Here is a 6,000-nt window from a genome sequence, read left to right on the forward strand (position 1 = left end):
ATTTTTCAAACAGCTCTTTTCCTTTGGCAGTTGTATACAGGTGTACAATACCTTCCTTCTATCTACTCCTAACTCTCCCCTCCTCCTCCAGACATGCGCTCAATGTCCCTTTTCCACCTTCATGTTTATTTTAACGCGCTCAGACCAGTAAGTGCTGTCTGTGTCCACAGATCCTGCTGGCTTGCTCATGTGCAGACAAGCAGGGCTGGGGTGAGTTCAAGACTGTGACAGCTGTGTCCTGTCCAGAAGACAGCATTTCAGAACACTCCTCCCCATCCTCTGCCTCTATGTTCTTCTCAGGTATCTTTTATTTTTATTGTGATCCAACCTTTTCTCTTTACTGTGATTTTTTTGTATGTGTGCACATGAGAAGGAGGTGTGTGTGTGTGTGTGTGCTTGTGCATGGGTACAGAGGGTAGATATTTTCCTCTATCAATGTCCACCATGTTCTTTGAGGCAGGGTCTTTTAAAGAACTGGAGCTCACATTTTTTGGCTAGGCTGGCAACTGGCAAGCTCCAGCAATCCTATGTCTGGCCCCCTGAGTGCTGGGTTGCAGGTGTGCATAGTACCATGTGTCCATTGCATGGGTGCTGGATATCTGAACTCTGGTCCTCTTGATTGTGCAGTAAGCTCTCTTAACTGTTGAGACATCTCTCTAGCTCTTGCCATGGTTTTTGAAAAACTGTCTTAGGAGATCTCTCCTGTGGAAGTTTTTCATGCCATTGACTTCTTTTCTTTTTCATAGCCTTACATTTCAGTTTTACATCTAAGTCTTTATTACAGTTGGAATTTATTTCCAAACATTATGAGACAGAACTGTTTTCTGGCCAGCAACCAACAGAAGAAGCTTTTCTTTGCATTAAAAAAAAAAAGAAAAAAAAAGCTTTTTGGGTGACATCTTGGCATTCTGCTTAATTACATTTTTCAGGCAGACTGGTAGAAAAAGAAAGAAAAGAAGCCAGGGACGTAGAGAAATTTCACATTTCATCCAAATGTAAAGACCTTATTTGGGCAAAGCAATCATATAAAAACCACTTGGAAAGTTTGCCACGGGTCTCGGCTGTCCACAGGTGGCACATTAGTGGGTGTTTTTGGATTCCCTTGTGTCCATTAGCCGGCTGAAAGAGGCTCTGGGAAATTACCAAAACTACAGAAAAAGAAAAAGAAATACCTTCAGTCCGAGTCAAACGTAATGAGAAAAGGTTTGTGCTAAGAAACTACATTTCAAAGTCCAAGTTCCAGCCATGGGGAGGTTCTGCTGCTCGGAATAGCTGCTTGGCCCATAGTCTTTTACTCCCATCCTGGGAGGATGGGAGCTGTATAGATGAGTCTCTCTCCTTGCCTGCTTCCTTCTAGGCAAAAAGACATAAGGAAACAAATCTCTTTTCTCTCGGATAAATTTGAAAGTGGTCATAGCATGTCTTTCAGACTTACCCCAGAGCTGGAGAAATAAGTAAATGATAGGCAGGAGATGGTCTAGGAGTTGTTCCTGGAGAAGCCAGCATTTGAAGTCAGAAGGGGACGAGACAGACGAGGCAGTGGGTATGGGTGCCTTCAGAGGACATTTCAGCCAGAGGGAGCTGAGAAACGCGACACATGAGAGGCTGACGACCCCAGGGGTGGCGAGGGAAGCCCTCCTCACATTAGCATCTCCTGATATTCTCTCATTGCTCGTCTGTTGCTGCGACAAAACCCTCCATCTGAGAGTGATTTGAGAAGGAAAGGATTCATCTGAATTATGCTTCCAGGTCTCAAGCCAACCCAGAGGGAAGTCAGGACAGGAACTCGAGGCAGGAACTGTTGTGGAACACCACTTACGTTGAGGTTCCCTCTTGACACGTGACTCTAGGTTATGTCAGATTGATGACACAGTAACAAACACACTCTTCAGTTTGAATTTGTCTTAGTTTTGAAAAGGAATCACACTTTTGACAAAGAAGACAAATTCAGGTTCAAATCTATCATCTTTTACATATGTACCTCGGTGGCTTTTATTCATCTGATTAACAATTTTTGTTAACCTACCGCTGTGCCAGAAGCTAGAGATACCGAAGGAACTGCTGTGCAAAGACAGAAGCACAGGGGTTTCTCCTGGAAAAAAATCAAGAAAGTGATAACAAACAAAAACTTGATAGGAAAACAAGCTTGCCAGGGAGAGACATAGGAAGGACCCTTGTCCAGCCAGTGGCTGTGGGATGCTACAGAAGTGTCGCCCCGCCCCTTCAGCCTGCGACCAGTTCAGCTACAAGGATAGCAAGGCCAGCCTTTAAAGGATGGTGGCTGCTGGTTGGACTCGGCCTATAAAGTAGCCAGACACATAGGGGCTTTACCCAATATAGGAGGCATTGGAAAATAGATTGGCCAATTGGAATGGATCCCTCAAGAATTTAGAGAATGAAAATTGGATGCTCTACTCTTCGAGTAGAAGGGTGACAAAGCCAACATTCAGAAAGAAGAAAGAAGCTGATTGCGATGCTGGTGCCTAGGGTTCTCTTGAGGCCCGAGAGGCCCGAAGAATTTTGTGACACAGGAATCCTGTCTCTGCGTGTTCCTCTTACAAAAGTCTCCTTTCCTCACCAGTGGCCAAGCCCTGCACCTCTTATCACACACGTGCACATAACAGAGACTTGAGCAGCTTCTAACTTCAGGTCATTTGCAGACATTTGGGGCAGTTCAAGGTTAAGTGTAAGCGGGTCAAAGGAGTTAACATTGACAGAGCCATTAGTATAGACCAGGAGCCATTCTACCCCAACTGCTTCACAAGTACAAACCTGGCTCGTCTTCAAAAGAGTCCCCATGAGGTATTATCAGGCCCACATTAGCATTAAGGAAACCCAGGTCCAGAGAAGTGAAAGGGTGTCCATTTGCACAGCTAGAAAGTGAGAAAGGATTTGAACTCCATTTGATTCTAGGCTCCTAAGCTCAGCCCCTGTTTCCTTCTGTAAGGTCAGAGATGATGCTATGGAACTGGAGAGATGGCTGAGTTGATAAAACATGCTTTGCAAGCATAAGGACCTGAATGGGATTGTCTAGAACCCAAGTTTGGGGAAAAAAAACCCCAACAACCCAGGCATGGTGACTGTACTAGACTGGGGAAGCAGAAAATGGAACTTGCTGGCTGACCAGCATCTATTTGGGGAGCTCCAGCCGACGAGAGAACAAAAAAGCTGAGGTTGTCTCTGGCCTCCACCCATACAAACACCCCACACACTTGTGCACCTGCGTACTAACACACACACATGTACAACACACACACACACACACGTATGCACGCACGTAAGCACAGATGCTATTGTGGAAGTAGGCGGGGGACAGACTGTGAAAGCCCTCATATGCTTTCCTAAGGAGTCTGCACAGTTAACAGGACAGTCCCTCATTTATCCACTGAACATACGGTATTTCTGTTTGAAGATCTCATTGAGATACAGGACTCTGCTTCTAGAACCACTGGAAGGGCGGCAATTGAAGAATCCTGAGACAGGGAGTGGGTGACTTGGGTGACTCAGTCTGATTTGCCTTTCAGAAAGATCCTGCTGACAGCGGTGAGGACAGTGAGCTGGCCCTCCTGCCCCTTGAGGTGGGCCGCTAGAGTGGCCCAGGTGAGAGGTTTGATATGGGAAGGCAGAGAAGGGAGGAGAGCAGAAGTGGGTGTAAGACGTATTTAGGAGAGAGGATGAGCAGGACTGAATAGACTGGATGTGGAGGAAGAAAGGTAAGGATCTTAGGCAGCTTGGACCTGCGCAGTCCTCTGCACACTCGAGGGCACACCTCATACACACCTGTTGGCACCGACGTGCGCACACAGAGGGAGAGTTAGAAACTGACAGGAGTGCACGTCCTCAGGCCAGCAAACCTGTTTGACCCTAGGGGAAGTCACTCATGGTCGCATTCGCCAATGTTCTCCTCCTATTCTCTACCAGAGACAGTTTGATCCAAGAAGTTCTTAGCCCAGGATGTGCTGCCCTACTCCACAGTGTCCCAGGCTGAACTCACAGTCCTCTGGTCCCCACCTTCAGAGGGCTGGAATTCCAGACATGCACCACCACACCCTGCCAGACAGGTTTAATTGTTACAGTGACCCGGGCCTGCTATTGACCTTTACCGCTCAGGGACCAGAGATGCTAAACATTATTCAATTTTCAAAAATGTTCTGCTTCCAACACTAATAACATCACTTCTGAGAAATACTGGTTGAACTTTATGGTTGAAAATCCCGGGTTTGAACCCAGCTGGGGCAAGGTGGTGTCTCTGAGCCTTAGTTTCATCACTTGTAAGAAGTATCTGCCTTCTTTTAAAGCAAAACAACTGTATGTGTGTCTGTCTGTCTGTCTTCGTGTGTGTGTCTGTGTGTCTATGTGCATATGTGTCTGTGTCTCTGTATACATGTATGTGTTTGTGTGTGTCTGTATGTCTGTGTTTGTCTCTGTGCATGTGTGTCTGTGTCTCTGTGTGTGTCTCTATGTGTCTGTGTGTCTATGCGCATGTGTGTGTTATTTGTGTGTGTCTCAAGGGGTGTGACCACTACTACGTGTATACGATGGTGGCCAGAGGACAAGCTCTGGTTTCGGTTCTCACCTTCCACAATGTTCAAGACAGCCTCTTGTCTCCTGCCTGGGAACTTCAGGGCCTCTCCTCCTAGGAGTGTGCTGGATTACAGCTCTGAGAGCCAGCTTTACATTGGTCCTGAGAATTCACCCACTGAGCTCTGTCCCCAGCCCTGTTATCTGACGTCCTAGTCAGGGTTACTGTTGCGGTGACGAAGCACCATGCTGCAAGACGGGAAGGAAAGGGTTTATTTTATTACAGTTCTGTATTGTAGTTCATCGTCAGAGTCACTCAGGGCAGGACCTTAAACAGGACAAGAGGGAGGAAGGGGCGGATGCAGAAGCCATGGAGGAAGGCTGCTTACTGGCTTGTTCAATCTGCTTTCTTACAGCACTCAGGACCACCAGCCCAGGGCATCCCCACCCACAATGGGCTGGACCTGCTCCCATCCATCTACTAACAAGAAAATGCCCTCCAGGCCTGCCTACAGCCCTATCTTATGGAGGCATTTCTCAGCTGAGGTTCCCTTCTCTCAGACGACGCTAGCTTGCGTTAAGTTGACGTAAGAACTGGCTGGCACATCTGTCTTCTTGGACGGATTCAGCAAGGTCGTGCAGTGCCTGGCATACACGGGGGTGGGTTTTAGATGGAGACTGTGGTTCTAGAGGACACAGATGGATTGCTGGGGGATAAAGAGTTCATCAGATGCCATGGACACACAGTGGAGAGGCAACAGCATGGCGGGGTCTCTGGGGAGGAGGCAGCGCCCACAGATGGAGGAGGGGTTCACTGCTTTTCTCATCCTTTGAGGATGAGCTTTGGCCGTAGGAGCCTACAGTCAGGAGGCTGGGAGCGGGTGGGGAGAAGGGTGTACGCGTTGGTGTAAAGCCCCCTTCCTAGCTGAGCTGGGATCCGAACTCAGACGGCTTTGCCGTAGGACCCATCTCCCAGTCCTGCTGCCTGCCTGGCTAGGACTCAGGAGGCGGCTCAGTGCCTGATGCAGACGGGGGTTCATGGTAAGAATAGCTTCCTCCCTGTTAGCAGCCATTTCTTTTCTCGGCTTCCTTTTATGGGTCGTGAACCAGTGTGCTAATTTCCGAGAAACAAATGGTGTTCCCACCCTCTCATGATCCCCGGCGCAAGCCTAGCCTGGGCAGTCCACTTGAGGGCTGTGTGACTGACAGCGAACTGTCCCTCGAAATAACTCATGAACAGCTTGTAGAGGTTGGGCTGTCAGAAACTCCAGCTCAGAAAGAGCTGTTGCCAGCATTAGTGGCTGTCAGCTTGTTATATATAGAGACAGGGGCAGTGTGGATGAGTGGATGGTTCAAGCCCAGCACGGGGGTGAGACGGTGGAGAAGCCAGTGGCTCCTTCCATATGCCAGAAAGCAGAGCTGCTGATCATCCTTCGAAGGCATTTACAGGCTCCTTAGTTGCTAGAGTTTTCTCCGTGG

This window comes from Alexandromys fortis, unplaced genomic scaffold (genome assembly GCF_014885135.2).
Source record: "Alexandromys fortis isolate MF-2015 unplaced genomic scaffold, M_Fortis_MF-2015_v1.1 scaffold_70, whole genome shotgun sequence".
NCBI lineage: Eukaryota > Metazoa > Chordata > Mammalia > Rodentia > Cricetidae > Alexandromys > Alexandromys fortis.